Source organism: Camelus bactrianus, chromosome 19 (genome assembly GCF_048773025.1).
Source record: "Camelus bactrianus isolate YW-2024 breed Bactrian camel chromosome 19, ASM4877302v1, whole genome shotgun sequence".
NCBI classification, from domain to species: Eukaryota; Metazoa; Chordata; class Mammalia; order Artiodactyla; family Camelidae; genus Camelus; species Camelus bactrianus.
The window spans coordinates 7,298,350-7,316,857 of record NC_133557.1 but is presented as its reverse complement, the minus strand read 5'-3'; the positions used below and the strand labels follow the sequence as shown (position 1 = coordinate 7,316,857).

The 18,508-nt window shown below is 34.4% G+C and overlaps 1 protein-coding gene across 6 annotated transcripts in view; it reads right to left on the bottom strand.

Moving 5' to 3' along the window:
• Positions 1-18,508, bottom strand: part of RNF24 (ring finger protein 24) — a 58,476-nt gene that overhangs the window by 27,753 nt on the left and 12,215 nt on the right. For 3 of the 6 annotated variants that reach the window (XM_045508594.2, XM_074346975.1, XM_010972740.3), the window contains one exon: positions 4,684-4,818. The exons of the other annotated variants lie outside the window; for them this stretch is intronic. The gene's annotated coding sequence lies outside the window, so the exon portion shown is untranslated. The remainder of the gene's footprint in view (positions 1-4,683; positions 4,819-18,508) is intronic. 6 annotated transcript variants of the gene reach the window in all.

Sequence of the window (18,508 nt, the reverse complement as noted above, 5' to 3'; positions counted from 1 at the left end):
ACCAGAGACAAATGTATATTACCTTTAGTGGAAAAACAATTTGAAAGAGAGCAAATTTCTTATCAGAAATAATAGACGAGGCCAGAAGGAAGTGGACATTTTTAAAGTGCAGAACGAAATGTCAACCTAGAATGCTATATCCAATGAAAATACCCTTCAGAAATGAAATATGAAATCAAGGCATCCTTACATAAAGAAAAACAAAGAGAATATGTTGACATAAGACCTACTCTGAAAGAATAACTATAGGAACTTATTTTAACAGAAAGGAAATAAGAAAAGGAATCTGGGAACATAAAAAGGAAAAAAGAACATGGTAAGTAAAAATATGGTAAATACAATAAACTTTCCTTCTCTTGAGTTTTCTAAATTATGTTTGATAATTGAAGAAAAAATGATAATTATCTAATGCGGTTTTAAATGTATGCAGAGGAAATATTTAAGTATATTATACATAAGAGAAAGTAAAGAAACATAAAGGAAGGTAAGGTTTCCAGTGTTCATTCAAACTGGTAAAATGGTGACAACAGTAGATAGCATATATGTAATATAATACCTAGGGCAATCACTAAGAAAGCTGTACAAACAGATACATTCACAACACTACAGAAAAATCAAAATGGACTTCAAACAATTGTTCAAGTAACAAAGAAACAGAAAACAGAAGAAGCAGAAAACAAAAATTAAATTGGTAGGCTTAAGCTCTAATATACCAATAATTATATCAACTATAGTCTAAATCTAACAGTTACAACACAGAAATGGGCAGAGTGAATTTAAAAACATGACCCAATAATATGCTATCCACATGAACTCTCTTCAAAAATAACCATATGGGCAGCTTGAAAATAAAAGGATGGAAAAAGATATATATCATGCAAGCATAAATTTTAAAAAAGCATAAGTGGTTTTATTAAATATCAGACAAGGTAGACTTCAGAGCAAATAAAATTACCAGAAAGAGAATGGAACATTATATAATGACAAAATGGTCAATCTAGTAAGAAGACATAATAATCATGAATGTGTGTGTACAAAGCAGTAGAGATGCAAAATATGTGAAGCAAAAACTGGTATGACTGAAAGGAGAAACAGAGAAATTCACAATTATACCTGGAGACTTCAATAGTCTCTCTCAATAATTGATGGAAGATTAAATAGAAAATTGATAGAAAATAAGCAGGTTAAAGAAAAAGTCAACAACAATTCACATTAACCAACAGGATCTAATGAAAATTTATAGAATACTCTAACTAATAACATCAGAATATATTCTTTCAAGTGTTCCTGGGACATATACCAAGACAGACCATACCCTGGGCCATAAAACAAACCTCAACAAACTTTAAAAAACTGAAGTTGTACAAAATGTGTTTTCACATATAATGGAATCAGACTAGAAATCAATAACAGAGAGATAACAGGAAAATCTCCAAATAGCTGAAAACTAATCACCACACTTCTAAATAATACATGGGTCAGTAAGAGGTCTCAAAGAAAATTTTTTTAAAAAGTGAATTGATTTAAATGGAAATACAACATACCAACATTTGTGGGACACAGGTAAAGCAATGCTCAGAGGGAAATTCATACCATTAAATGCAAGCATTAGAAAAGGAGAATCTCAAATCAATAATCTAAGCTCCTACATCAAGAATCTAGAAAAAGAGCAAAATAAACCCAAGTTAAGCAGAAAGAATACTCATCTCTGATAGTGAGCACTCCATGAAAAACTAGCTGCAAAAAAACACACCATGGCAACTGAACATAGATAGTGACTTTCTTTGAGCTTTTTACTTATATATCACTTAAAATAATTATGAAGGACACAGATCACCAAATATCACTTTCGTTTTGGACTAGCTGACCTAGAGAATATCTTTCTGACAAGAAAAATTGCAAATGGGCAAGTTGTCTCTCAAGGCCCTGCCCAAACAGGACAGTGCCCAAACACTGTGCTTTAGAAGATACAATAGTTTTTTGCTTTCTAATATAGCCAAAGATGGTCTCAGGAACACATTATGAGAAAACCGTAACACATCCCTGTTTTTCAGCTAGAACATAGAAACCAGTTGCAGAAGAGATCTTTCTCTCAGATTTATGACTGGGGTTCAGCTGATGTGATGAGTCACAGTGTGGCCTAACTGGATTGGCCAGTACCTGGCCCTACTGCAATAATCTGAGCCCGAGAGAATTAGATGGCAGTTTCTTTGTCTGAATTAATAGTCAGGGGTAGATGTGGAGCCTCTGCAGCTCGCCCACAGCTGGCTGCTCTGCACCATGTCGGTGGCCACTAAAACTGTAAGAACATCTATTACTAGTTGAATTTGGTAGATTTCACTACTAGACAATATAGGCATTTGCTTGAATATGCATAAACTATCCCCGGAAGTATACTGATAGCATGAGCTGCGTTTGGTGAAGGGACAAGGAATCTAGAGAGGACTTTTCACTGCATATATGCATTTATTTATATCTATATCTATCTCCTTTTGTATCTTTTGAATTTAAAGTAAAAAATCAGTGACGTATTCAACTGATATTTGTCTACAATTGCATATAAAAGCTAGGAGAGACAATGGTATTAAAGGATTTAAAGAAAGAAAGTCTTAGTAGAAGTCCATCCGTATAGAAGCATATATATAGATTTAAACATACATTTCTTCTTGTTCCCAGAGTGTGCCAATGAATGTCAAACACTTAGTTCCCCCATAAAACATTTCTACACTAGGGAAGAATACTTCAAGTGCAGCAGGCAAACATTTTAAAAAACCACTTATGTTCCTTTATTCTAACTTTAACCTTACCAAATTATACACTATTTTAAATCCTGTTTTCCTCACCTGACTCACCTAAGGGAAAGAGTGCAAAAAGCTTACTCAAGTCAATGTTCAAGTTCACCTGAAAATGCTATTTCCCATGACAAATCTATTAACTGGCAGTCTTGTAAGCTTTTGTTAGCAAGATTCTCCTAGGCCTTGATTATCTCTGAGTAAAGGTAAAGTTGCACTTCCTTATGTATAGAGGCCCAGACCCAGAATGCTGCAGCTCGGGGTAGGGGGGTGGGGGAGTGGGATTCTGCACTGAGATGTTTTGTGCCTGAATACCTAAGCTAACGCTCCAGGATGACACCACCACCTCACTTCCTTCAAAGCGCTCTAGTCTCTATCACTTAAATTCAGAAGTTCCTCTGCATTCCCCAACTTTTATAATTTTCTCTGGTACTTGGTTATTGGAAATTCTTCTAAGATATCAGGGTTCAAAAATCTTTTGTCTTCAAAAGGCAGACAGCTAGGTATGATAATTGTATGGTATTTTGTAAATATTTCTCTAAATGTATCGTCTTTCTATTGTTTGAGTTGCAAAGTCTAAGGTCACTCTTATCCTTTATTCTCCAGAGGACATTTCTTCCTTTCCAGTTTGAAAAAACTAGTAAGTAGGTATTGAGTATACTGTCTTTAAGTGCCAAATCTGGAAAATAAGTACTCCATAAAATCACAACCTATAGGCAAAGGTCTATTTTTCTCTACGATAACTTCAATTTTATCTTTACTGAGGCTTTCTCCTATCTGCAATCTACCCCTACTCTCCCAATTATTTAGAGGAGAGTTGCAGGAGCAAAAAATTAAGTCTACAGGATTTGTTATAACCTATTCATCTATTCCATTTGTATTTTAACCTGGATCTTTCCATTTCGCATCAATTTTACTGACTGTACTATTATTTAAATGCCATTTTTTTAAAGGGATGTTGTAAGTTTTATTATACTTTTTTTTTTTATCACAGTGCTTTAGGTTTTTATTTTATTTTGTTTTAAAATTCTAACCAGTTCCTTTTAATGATCTCTGTGTCTTTCCTTCTTTTCAGCCTTATTATTAACAATTCCATTCCTTTAGGAGTGGCTTTTTTTCTGTTTGTTCTATTATCATTGTCTTCTCTGGGTTTGTACACACTTTTCTCTTTTTTGGTGTTGCCAAGGTTTTAAAATCATGCCTAAGGTGCTATCTTTGTTTGTCATAATTGAAATCTGTCTTCTTAAACATTTTTAATTTCAGATGTTTGTTATTTTGGCGGGTCTATTTTTACTCTGTCATATTTCTAGTTATTATTCTGTCAGCTCCTTACTTTCCTTCCATTTTTCTGTAAAGTCTCTATTTTCAATTTAAATCATTCCATCAGATTTTCATGATACTTCACCTTGAAGATAGTGAAGGATTCAGATCTGATGTCTTGGATTCCCCTTGGACTTCTATCCCAGGCACAACCACACATACACTATAATTCCACAAATAATCTGCTTATTAGCCTTTAACCATTGATTCCTATTTAATGCATAGTCTTGTGATTAAGGATGGAACTCTTCAGAGGATGGGTTGTAGAAAAAAAGAGCACAGAGTAATGCTGAGATGGGGGAGGATGAAATCAAAGACAAGTTGTAAGGGAGGAAAATACTCTCAGGTTGAACTTCACATAATTACACCAAGGCAGTGAAAAGAAATAAAAAGCAATGTGCAGTTCTCACCCTCAATATGAAATAAACCCTAGGTGTAATATAATACCTGCTTAACTTTAGAAAAAAGCGGATTTCCCCCCCAAGAAAACAACATGTTTTTCCCACAACAAGCAAATCAAAATGCAATAGGAGAACAATGCCTATGTTACTCAAAACCACACTCTAATTACCTGCGAATGTTTAATTTTCAACATCTCTCAAGTTTGATGAATGGGCCAGTGAGCCTCTTTCTTTAGAGTCAGATCTTATTCTATATTAATGGCTTATCATCTCCTGGTTCTTGTACAGGTGGGCATAATAGACACCTGCAGAGCACAAAACAAATATAATTCTTAAAGATTTGATAGGTGCTTCTAGTTGCTGGAGTAAACAGTACTTATTGTTGACATAATGTTAATCTACTTATTTACTGGGATTAATATAAAAATGGATCATGAAAAATCTTTAATAGAAAATTTTTTGAAAAAGTTTTGATTGAGTAATAGATATATTATTGGAGAAGTGGTTGTATCTTTTTTGTTCCTTCAAGAAAACCAACCTGATTGTAAAGAAGGAATTAAAATTATTATTTGCAGATGATAGTAAAATAAAAAGAATCTCATTAAAAGAACAACAAAAAAGAATACTTTACTAATAAATACACATAACATATTAAAAATATGAAAAGTACAAAAGAGGATGTGAGTAACTGAAAAGATATATCTGCTTCTTGGTTGTGGAAACGCAATATTAGAAAGATAACAATTTTCCTTAAATCTGTAAATTTAATGGAGACACAACAAAAAAGTACTGACTTAATTTGACTCTTTCAAGAGAGAAGAGGGTGTTTAAAGAAGCTAATTCTAGTTCAACAGGAAAATGAAATTGACAGAACAGCCAGAAATATTCCAAAAAGGAAAAACCTGCATTATTACCACATGAATTGACAGATTAACAAGACAGGATAGAGATATGGTAGGTTAGTCATAGCTGCTGTTTGCCAAATATTTTCAGTTTTCCATTTAGGCACATGCACGACTACACTTCCTGGCATCTTACATTGGAGCCACGTAATGAACACTTGTTACTGAATTGTAAAGGGAATTGATGTTTGTCACTTTCAGGCTAAACATTTTATTGATGGAGTGAGACTCTCCCGAACTCTCTTTTCCTTTGCTAAGATAAATGGTAATGTTCAAGATGACAACAACCCTGTTAGTCTAAGCTTTTGAGTAAGGAGATATGGAGCAGAGCCCCTAGCCAACCCTTGATGGACATGTACCAAAATGAAAGAAATTTCCTGTTACAAGCCACTAAAATTTCGAGGTTGTTTGTGACTAGGGCATAACCTAGCCTATCCTGGCGGACACAAGAAAGTTGAAGAGCAGCCCAAATTCGTGTAGAAAAGTTGATATTACCCATTAGTGGGAGAAACCACTCTTCGACATTATTAGTGAAACTGTCAGTTAGTAAAACTGTCAGCCTCCATGAGAGCAACTTAGCAAAATTACGCAGAGACTTACCCACTGACCCAGCAATTCCGCATTTAAGAATTTAGCTTTCCAGTGTGCTTATATGTGTACTCAAAGACACACGTACCAGGCTCTTCTTTTCAGCCTTGTTCGGAATAGCAAAAGATTGGAAGCAATCTAAATATGCAACTGGTTAAATTATAGTATCTAAACATAATCTAATTTTGCAATTGTTAAAAAAAATGCTGTAGATCTATAGATGTGTTGATTTGGCACAGTTTTCATGATAAAATTACTAAGTAAATAAAACAAAAACAAAGTACGGAACAGTATATGTAGCATATTACTATTAATGTAAAAAGAATTAAGAGAGAAACTAGCTTTGTATATGCCTAAAATGTCTTTGGGAGGAAACATAAAAAACTGTTACCAGTGATAGCCTCTGACAGGGCTGAGAGGAGACTGACCTTTCACTGAATAATTACTTATGATACCTTAGGTCTTTGATAGTAATGTGCATATTATATATTACTTATTAAAGAGAATAAAATAAAATTTTAATTGTAAATGGAAATAGTAATAAGTTCTCTGTGTTGTTTATAAAGATTTTTAAGGACTTCTCAAACTTGGTTCTTATTTAAAAGACTTGGTTGGAAACCCTGGCCTTATCTGGATAGATTTGGTGAGGAAAATTTTCCACAAAGATTATTGTTAGCCAGTTCCTAAGTATCCTGTAGCTCTCTGTCTTATATCAACATTTGCTTAGATAAGGTAATTACTGAATGATTTTAATCCCTCCTTTATAATTACATATATATAAATTGTTTCTTCTCTGAGTTGTCTAATGTCTTTAGAATAATGTTAAAACCAATGTAAAGAATGGACATTCTTGTCTTATTCATAATCTAATGAGATTGTTGTTTTATCAGTAAATAGGATGTGTATAGCTTGAGACACACATAAACATACACACACATTTACCATATTAAGGAACTTTCCAACTATTCTTAATAAATTACTTTCTACTGAATTGGAAAATGTGTTCCAGGATAAAGGAACTTACCCATTTATTTTACCAATTCAGTAACAACCAGTCTTTTAAAATATTTCTCTTTACTCAAAGGTAAGCACTTGAGGACTACTGATGAGCAGCTTTGACTTCACCAGATCTTCTATTTCTTTGACCTCTCTTAGTTTTGGCTTTAGATTGGGATTTTTGAAAAAGAGCTTGATTGACCTATGTGAGGCTGCTGTACGAAGCGGGTAAATCAACAGCCAGTAAACATAGCAGGAAAAATAATTAAGAAAGATCTGGTTGAAGGCACACAGCTCTCCTTCACCAAACACTGAGTCAGAGCATTTAACTATCTGAAATACGGACCTAGAATCCATTTTATGTCTCTCAGATTAAAAAAAAACAAAATTTCATCATAGACAGTTAGTAGCACTACTTAAGTATTTGCCAAGCTCCCCATTTTCAATTTGTTATAGAATAATTTACTTTTGGAAACAAACTACAAGGTTATAGGTTTTATATAATTGGTAGATTGGAGACTGTATCTTTCTAGGGTCTCTCTTGAAAAGAGCTCCACAGATTCCAAGGATGGTTTTTGCTTTAAATTTCAGGAAAACTAACAAACTAGGGGATTTCATATTTGAAATTCTCTTCCTAGAGTCATGACTTTCAAAGCAAAAGGGCTAGACATTGGCTTAAATAAGTAAGGAAAAAATGTGCATGTAAAACTCTCTATATTAAATGGATCATAATGTTTAACTTACTGCTTTGCATTTCTCAGTCACAGTGGTTCAAGTTCAAATGGATTGTTAATGATAAAATATTCAATATCATAAGCACTATTATAAATGTCCCCTATGGATTCTGACTGCACACAATGGAGCAATCAATTAATCTAAGAAAAATCTCGGAGAGCCAGCCTGAGCCTGTATATCCCCCAAACCAGGGAATCTTTTTTTCTTCAAATAATTTTTTAGGATATTAATCAAAATAAACATTTTGCATAGTGTTTTAGAGAGTCTATGACTGGCATTCACATAATAAATCTCATTTAATCCTTATAATCAATGTGGGGTAGATATACTCCTCTATATTCAAAGGAAGAAACTCAGAAAGGTCAAGCTGGTTGCCCAGACTGAAACAGACTGAAACCTATGTCTGAAACCAAATCCCTTACTCTTCCCACGAGATCCTGCTGCTGTCTTCCACAGATCAGACTACATTTGCACTGCACTGTCAGTGTTTGAAAGGATGCACAAATGAAACAATTTCTGTGACTGTTTCCAGTGGGCAGTGAGTTTGCTGATGCATCCTGGGTTATTGCCGTAAACAAAGAGGCCCAGGAAAAGCCAAAACCATAATTTTCAAACAAGTTGAAACAGTTAAAAAAATGTATAATATATATATAAAAGAAACTTTAAATTTTGAAATAATTTTAGATTTACAGAGAAGTTCACAAGTTCCCATATACTCTTTTTTCAATATATATTTTTATTGAAGTATAATCAGTTTACAATGTTGTGTCAATTTCTGGTGTACAGCACAATATTTCAGTCACATAGGAACATATATATATTGGTTTTCATATTCTTTTTCACCTTAAATTACTACAAGATATTGAATATGGTTCCCTGTGCTATACAGTATAAACTTGTTTATCTCACAAGTTCCCATATACTCTTCACTTAACCTTCTCTAATGTTAAAATCTTAGACAACCATAGTATGACAGGAAATCAACACTGATACAATACTATTCACTAAGCTGCAAACTTGACTCAAATTTCACCAGTTTCCCCACTAATGTCCCTTTTCTTTTCTAGGATCCAACCCAAGATCCCATATCACATTTAGTTATGTCTTTTAGTCTTCTCCAATCTGACAAAGAACTGTGTCCTTTAAATTCAAATTAATTAAGGTTTATTTTATTCTGAAAATGTCATGGCATTTCTAGAAATAGCACTGAATATTGAAAACCTGCCTTGGGAATTACTGTATCCATGTGATAACCAAGAAAACACCCTGAAATAAAGAGCTATAGTGGCTCTAAAGATGGAAAAAAAGAGTCACCCTTTAAATAAAAGGAAGAGTTGTTTGTGATAGTCTGAATAGGTCAGTTAACACACTCGTCCACAGAAAAGAAATCACCAATCAGTTATAACTCCCTGGAAAAGCACAGGGTATGAGAGAGAAATCAATACACCTCCATTTAATGGAGCAGTCATAAAAGATTAATTTATTTTCAAATTAAAGGGCTTGAATTTGTTCAATCTACAGATATAGGAACTTAATAACTAAATTCAAGTATACAAAAGGTTATTAGAGGGCACTAAATTTCCTCCACATATGGACCCCTTGTTCTAAATTGTAGCACAGAAGTTGCTGAGCTATGGGTGTCTCCAATTCAAACCCTGAACCCTTCGGAAGGTACAGTCTCTAGACGTTGTTCAAGTTACTCTAGGCACTGGAGAAGTGGCAGGATGGTCCTCTATAAACCTCAACAGGTTACCTCCTATTCTTGAGGGTTCTGAGTTGAGCACATTAAATCCAAGACTTTACTGGTGAATTCTCAATTACCAGAAAAGGTAATTGTTTTTCAGAATTCCAGGAGCTTAGAATCCTTGAAGAATAAAGATTAGAAGACATAAATTGTATTACTACGATTGAAATGAGGAAGTTTAGTAAACCACAAGCACTTCTAGAGTGGTAAAATAAGAACAAGCTAACAAATGAAAAATTAAAGATTCTGTTTTGTGTACAGCCTTAAAAATGAGAGAAAACAGCAAATGTTAGCTACTATGTATAAAAATAGATTAAAAAAAGTTTCTTGTGTATAGCACAGGGAACTATATTTAATATCTTATAATAGCCTTTAATGAAAAAGAATATGAAAATGCATATATGTATGTATATGCATGACTGGGACATTGTACTGTACACCAGAAACTGATACATTATAACTGACTGTACTTCAATTAAAAAAAAAAGAGAGAAAACAATGTATTTGTGGTTTAAAAATTTATCAGCCAGGAAATGACGGTAAACCAGAGGGCTTCATAGCAATAAGTGGGCTCCATAGAATATGCCATAGTAGAGACATTAACTGCAGATTTGAGCTTAGCCACACCTGCCACTAGGACTTTAAGAAAGTCTAAATTTCCTCATGTGAAATTAGGAATAGTTACAACGTCTGTCTCGCGGCATGGGGGGAGGAGGGCAGGTATACGTGTGTGCTAGCATCTAGTGAGTGCTCATCATCAAGGTCTCTTGGTTCTTCGGTGCGAGGTCAGCATTAGAGTTAATGTTTAAATTTTCCTGACTCAGGGATAATTTGGGCCTGGGCCACATTTCCCTGGGCCACTCTGCTTCAGATCCAAATCTTTGTGCCTGGGCCACAAGTGGACTGCTTTTTGAAGTGACTCAGACACAGTAGGGAATTTTGGGAAATAGGCATTAGTTTAGCTACATTTCTTCAATAACAATTTCCAGATGCCTAACCTGTATAAATCAAAAGCCTGCTTTTGGGTCTTAATATTGTAGAAGGAAAATTCTATAGCCATAAAATGGCATTTAAGATGCTCATGACTAACTCAGCAAACCCCAAATAGTTATGAATTCAGTGAAGTGTGCAGGCTGTCAGGCAGTTTGATACTGGTGATAATTACCTCAAGTTTCTAGCTATTACAGTCCAAAGCACGGCCTCAAAGTCTCTTCCTCTTGTCCACTGGAATCACTTTGTTCTTTTAAGAAAGATATGGGAAGACTTCACCTTTAAGATAGATGATTTCAGGCAGGCAATGGAACAGTTGAGAAAATGGCACAGATAAGATATGTTATTTCAGTATTCTGGGGGGGGGGTGAGTCTGATTTTGTATTTTCAAAAATTCTAAAAAGGTACAATCATTCCAGGACAGTAAATAATTCTCCACTAAATGGATTTTTAAAGGTCAAGACATGTAATACCATTAGCCCTGGAAGCTCTCTCCTATATAAAAACATTCTACTAGACCACTACTAATTTTCACCATGCAAAGCACTATTATTTTGACTTTTTAGATGGATATATTAAAGACTGTACAAGTTTGTGATTTCCCCACCCCTACTGGCTTCAAGATCAGGAATAAGATTGGTGGCTCAGGTCAGATGAAGCCTTACAAGCTCCTTCTGATGTTACTGTACATCTAGGATTGAGTCTATTCTTTGCTTTATCAGATTTCCTGGTGGCTATTGGGCTCAGTGGGAAAATTTCACACTAATGAGAGGCTGGCTTATAAATCATAATAACTCATGATTCAAACCTGGAAATGTATCTAGCAATTCTATGTTGGAAGATCTTGTACATTAACCCAATTACAGAAAAGAAAATGATATATTATTAAGAGATGTTTCTACTACATTGTCAGCTCTTCTCTGATAAAAAGACATTTCCATTTACAGAACCAGAATCAGCAACTAGAATACAGAACCCTCCTTCTTTAGTGAAAGAGATATAATAGCAAATGCTCCTCAGTTTTCCTTTTTGTTTATCATTAGCCAGGTAGTAGAGACACCCTCCCCACAGTATCTTTTCTCACTTCCTTCCACTGTAGTTAGAATTTGTAGTTGGGCACATGGCTCTACTTCCTGGCTTTCCTTCCAGCTGTACATATGGCCACATGTCTCATGGATTCACATGTGACGATTCACGTGGAAGTGTCTGGGAATCATGTGTGACAGAGCACAGAAGATGCCTTCTACACTTCTGCTTCATCTCTTTCTCTTCCCTGTAATCTGGATGCCATGATCTTGCTCAATAAGAATATGGTTTACACTCAAGAGGAGGGTAGAGTGCGAAGAGGGAAAGGGAATGATAACTGGTAAAAAAAAAATCCCTGATGCCATGAAGTTCCCTGTCAGATCTGTGCCAACTCTTACATGAATGGGAAATATATTTTAATCTTGTTTAAACTGGTTTACAGTTATTGTTTTGGGTTTTCTGTCACAGCTGAACCCACCTAGCTAATATATGGTTCTATGTGAATACTGTTTTAAATTATTTTGTATTAACAGACATTTGGAATATTAGATCATGAATCCTAATTACAGGTCAGAAAAATATGATTTTTGCTAAGATATACCATTAGCCTTCTGTCATGACACCACATTAGACAACCATAGGAAATCCGACAGTACAATGCCACCTTCTTGATGTGATGTGGAAAGCAGTCTGGAACCATCAATATTTTTACCAAAAGAAACCAAGCTAATACAAAAGAAAATTATCAAACCACAAAAAGAAAAACAACAAGAAAGGAACAAAGAGGAAATACCCAATCAACTGGAAAACAAAGTTTACATTAAATGGCAATAAACATGCATCTATCAATAATTACCATAAATGTCAATGGACTAAATGCTCCAATCAAAAGACACAGAGTGGCAGACTGGATAATAAAATAAGAGCCTACAATATGCTGCCTACAAGAGACTCACTTTAGGGTGAAGGACACACAGATTGAAAGTGAGAGGATGGAAAAATATATTTCATGCAAATGGAAATGACAAGAAAATGGGAGTAGCAATACTCGTATCAGACAAAATAGAATTTAAAACAAAGGCTATAAAGAAAGATAAAGAAGAACACTATACAATGATAAAAGGAGCAATACAAGATGAAGCTATTATACTTGTTAACATATATGCACCCCTATATAGGAGTACCTAAATATACAAAACAAATAATAACAGACATAAAGGGAGAAACTGATGGAAACACAATAATAGTATGACACTTTAACACCTCATTAACATCACTAGACAAATCTTCCAGATAGAAATCAATAAGGCAACGGCGACACTAAATGACACAATAGAGAAGTTGGACTTGGTTGGTATTTTTAGGACAATATCACCCCAAACAGAATATACATTCTTTTCAAATGCACGTGGAACATTCTCTAGGACAGACCACATACTTGGACACAAAAGAAGCTTCAACAAATTAAAGAGGATAGAAATTATTTCAAGTATCTTTTCTGACCACAATGGCATGAAACTAGAAATCAACCACAGAAAAACAAACAAGAGAACAACTGCATGGAGACTAAACAACCTGCTACTAAAAAAACCCAATGAGTCAACAATGAAATCAAAGAAATTAAAAAATACCTTGAGAAAAACGACAATGAAAACACAACACAAAGTCTATGGGATACAGCAAAAGCAGTCCTTAGAGGGAAGTTCATAGCAATATAGGCCTTCTTCAAAAAACAAGAATATTCTCAAATAAACAACTTAACCTACCACCTAAAATAATTAGAAAAAGAAGAATAAACAAAACCTAAAGTCAGCAGAAGGAAAGAAATAATAAAGATCAGGGAGGAAATAAATGAAGATTAAAAAAAAAAAAGAAAAAATCAATCAAACCAAGGGCTGGATTTTGAAAGAGTAAACAAAATCAACAAACCTCTGGCTAGGCTCACCAAGAAGAAAAGAGAGAAGACAAAAATAAACAAAATAAGAAAGGAAAATGGAGAAATTACAACCAACACCAATGAAATACAGAAACCATAAGAGAATACTATGAACATCTCTATGGCAACAACCTAGAAGAAATGGAAAAGTTTCTAGAAACATACAGACCACCAAGACTGAATTAAGAAGAACTAGATCACTTGAACAGACCGATCACTAGAAGTGAAACAGAATCAGCAATAAAAATCCTCCCTGCAAACAAAAGTCCAGGACCAGATGGTTTCACTGGGGAATTCTACCAAACATACAAAGAACTCATACTGATCATTCTCAAACTCTTCCAAAAGATTGAAGAGGAGGGAATACTCCCAAACTCATTCTATGAAGCCACCATAACCCTGATACTAAAACCAGACAACGACACTACCAAAAAAGAAAGTTACAGGCCAATATTGTTGGTGAACATAGATGCAAAAATCCTCAACAAAATATTAGCAAACAGAATCCAACAACACATAAAGAAGATCATACACCATAATCATTGGATTCGTCCTAGGCACACAAGGATGGTTCAACATACACAAATCAATTAATGTGATATACCACATTAACCAATGAAAGGACAAAAAATTTACATAATCATCTCAATAGATACAGAAAAAGTACTTGATAAAATTCAACATCCATTTACGATTAAACACTCTGACCAAAGTGGGTATAGAGGGAACATATCTCAACATAATAAAAGCTATTTATGACAAACCCACAGCCAGTATAATATTCAAGGGTAAAAAATTGAAAGCCTTCCCACTAAAATCTGGAAGAAGACAAGGGTGCTCACTCTCACCACTTCTATTCAACATAGTATTTGGAAGTCCTAGCCATAGCAATCAGGCAAGAAAAAGAAATAAAAGGGAACCAAATTGGAAGAGAAGAGGTAAACTGTCACTATATGTGGATGACATGATACCATATATATAGAAAACCCTAAAAGCTCCACACAAAAACTACTGGAGCTGATAAAATAATTTGGCAAGGTAGTGGGATATAAGATTAACATACAGAAATCAGATGCATTTCTTTACACTAACAATGAAGTATCAGAAAAAGAAAGTAAAGAAACAATCACTTTTTAAATTGCATCCAAAAAAATAAAATACTTAGGAATAAATCTGACTGAGGAGGTGAAAATTTACACGCAGAGAACTAAAGAACATTGATTAAGGAAATTAAAGATGACTTAAAGAAATGGAAAGATATCCCATGCTCTCTGATTGGAAGAATTAATATTATTAAAATGGCTATACTACCCAAAGCAGTCTAGAGATTTAATGCTATCCCTATCAAATTACCCATGACATTTTCCACATAACTGGAACAAATAATTCTAAAACTGATCACAAAATACCCAGAATTGCCAAAGCAATACTGAAGAAAAAGAATGAAGCTGGAAGGATAACCCTCCCAGACTTCAGACAATACTACAGAGCTACAGTAATCAAAACAGCATTGTATTGGTACACAAACAGAGATATAGATCAATGGAAGAGAATAGAGAGCCCAGAAATAAGCCCACAGACTTATGGTCAATTAATCTTTGACAAAGGAGACAAGAATATACCATGGAGAAAAGACAGTCTGTTCAGCAAGTGGTGCTGGGAAAACTGTGGACAGCTGCATGTAAATCAATGAAGTTAGAACACTCCCTCACACCACACACAAAAATAAACTCAAAATAGCTTAAAGACTTAAATATAAGATAAGACACTATAAACCTCCTAGAAGAAAACATAGGCAAGACATTCTGACGTAAACGTTAGCTCTGTTCTCCTAGGGCAGTCTACCCAGGCAATAGAAATAAAAGCAAAAATAAATAAATGGAGCCTAATTAAAATTATAAGCTTCTGCACAGCAAAAGAAATCATAAGCAAAACAAAATTACAACCTACAGAATGGGAGGAAATATTTGCAGATGATGTGACTGACAAAGGCTGAATTTCCAGAGTATATAAACAGCTCATACAACTTAATAACAAAAAAACAAACAACCCAATCAAAAAATGGGCAGAAGGCCTAAACAAACAATTCTCCAATAAAGACATACAAATGGCCAATAGGCACAGGAAAGAATGCTCAACATTGCTAATTATCAGAAAAATGCAAATCAAAACTACAATGAGGTATCACCTCACACCAGTCAGAATAGCCATCATTCAAAAGTCCACAAATGATAAATGCTGGAGAGGGTGTGGAGAAAAGGCAACCCTCCTACACTGTTGGTGGGAATATAGTTTGGTGCAGCCGTTATGGAAAACAGTATGGAGATTTCTCAAAAAACTAAAAATGGACTTACCATATGATCCAGCAATCCCACTCCTGGACATATATCTAGAGGGAACTCTAATTTGGAAAGATACATGTACCCCAATGTTCACAGCAGCACTATTTACAATAGCCAAGACATGGAAACAACCTAAACGTCTATGGATAGATGACTGGATAAAGAAGCTGCAGTGTATATTTATACAATGGAATACTACTCAGCCATAAAAACGAATAAAATAATGCCATTTGCAGCAACATGGATGGATCTGGAGATCATCATTCTAAGTGAAGTAAACCAGAAAGAGAAAAATACCATATGATATCACGCATATGTGGAATCTAAAAAAAGAAAAAAGAAGATACTAATGAACTTATCTGCACAACAGAAACAGATTTACAGACATAGTAAACAAACTTACGGTTACTGGGAGGAAAGTGGGTAGGAAGGGATAAATCAGGAGTTCGAGATTTGCAAATATTAACTACTATACATAAAATAGATAAACAACAAGTTTCTTCTGTATAGCACAGGGAACTATATTCAACATCTTGTAACATATAATGAAAAAGAATATGAAAACGAATAAATGTATGTATATGTATGACTGAAACATTATGCTATACACTAGAAACTGACACACTGTAAAATGACTATTAAAAAAATTTTAAAAAAGAAGCCATCAACAGTCATTGTTCTGTGACTGGTTAAAAATCCAGGTTAATTTTGTAAAAATTACTGTAAAACAACAAAAACAGTTAAAATGCTTAAAAAAATACATTTACAAATCATCTTCACAGAATCACAGAGTTAAAGACCATCATCACAAATTAAGTATAACAGCCCCACTTTACAGAGGAAGAATCTGAGGCACAAAGAGGCTAGGTTTTTCAAAGTCAAAAGGCTGACTTTTTCTTTTTAAATTGCAACCATAAATTTGAGGGGAATATGCTCTGAGGATTGTATTTCTATGTATCCTGTTTCTAACAACTCACTTATACTAGTATATAATTATTGGTTGTCCCCAAAGAAAATATCTGGCATTTAGCTCATCAAGCTCACATAAAAATTAAAAATGTAGTATATAACCACAATTATTAGCATGTAACATGCAGCATGTAACCATAGGCATTATATAATAATGTGTAAGTTATGCAGAACATTCAGCAGGAAAATTAGTTACAAGAGGAAAATAGCAAAAATGACAGTGGTGCAACAGTTGTAAAACTGTACAACAGTACCATAGAGTTACACATTATTATTAATTGTATTAAAAGATGTAGCAATAATCATGACATTATTAACATACATAAATGCAGCAAAAAAGAATGCTGGGGCACGAATCTTTTCCACATTTTATACTGGAACACCATTCTTTGGTTGGCAGCCACAGTAATTGCTTATAGGGCTTTTCTCATCATTTATGAGTAACAACCAGTCATGGGACGCCAATGAACTTTCTTCATTTAAAAAAAAAGTCACTTTATCTCTTCTCCCTAGGTCTGTGTGCCTCTAAGAATCTTAATGTAACAAAAGGGGAACATGGATAGACCTTGAAAACATCATGCAAAGTAAAAGAAGCCAGTCACAAAGGACCACATATTGCATGACGCCATTTATATGAAAGCCCAGAACAGGCAAATCTAAAGAAACACTATGAGTAGGTCAGTGATTTCTTAACAGTGGGTAATGGTGGGGGGGTGGCAGCATTGAGGAATGACGATTAGAGGAGCAGGGTTTTTTTGGGATAATGATAATGAAAATGCTCTGAAATTGACTGTGATAATGGACACACAACTTTGTGAATATACCAAAAGCCACTGTATTTTTCAATTTAAATGAATGAACTATATGGGATCTAAATTATGTCTCAATAAAACTATGTAATAAAAAGGGAGGAGAGAGTCCCAGCTGCAGCAACCAGGTAAGAAAAATAAAAGGAATCCAAATTGGAAAGGAAGAAGTAAAACTCTCACTGTCTGCAGATGACATGATACTATACATAGAAAATCCTAAAGAAGCCACTAAAAAGCTACTAGAGCTCATCAATGAATTTGGTAAAGCTGCAGGATACAAAATTAATATGCAGAAATCTGTTGCATTTCTATACACTAACAAAGAACTATTAGAAAGAGAAATTAAGAAAACAATCCCATTCACTATTGCATCAAAAAGAATAAAATACCTAGGAATAAACCTAACTAAGGAGGTAAAAGATCTGTAGTTGGCAAACTATAAGACTCCGATGAAAGAAACTGGAATGGAATCTCTAACCAGCCACAGCTTGGTAGCCAGGCTAAAATGGCAGCATAAATGGTCTCGAATTTATGAAAAAAAGAGAACTGAGATGTAGCAAAGATTGTTCTGTGTTTACTTTTTCCTTTGTCTTACTCTTTGCCTGCCTAACAACAATTATTAGGAGAGCACTTTATTAAAGGATATAAACTACACTCACAGTAACTCTCAAGTTATTCAATCATAAACTCAGTAACTCAGAAGTATTCCATTATAATTGCCTCTTTTGAGGCTAAGAGAGGTAGTGGTTCACCAAAGCCACACAGTTAACAAATAGTAAGGCCAGAACTTACTCAAATCCCACATGCTTCTCACTACATCACCTCACTTCTTTTTTGCCTTTATGAAAATAAACTTGTAAGTTACTGTGCAAAAATATATGCTTAGGTTTTTAAAAGCTGGAAGTTAGTCTGAATAAAATCTAAATGCAGACTCCTCTCTACTAATTTCACTGCATTT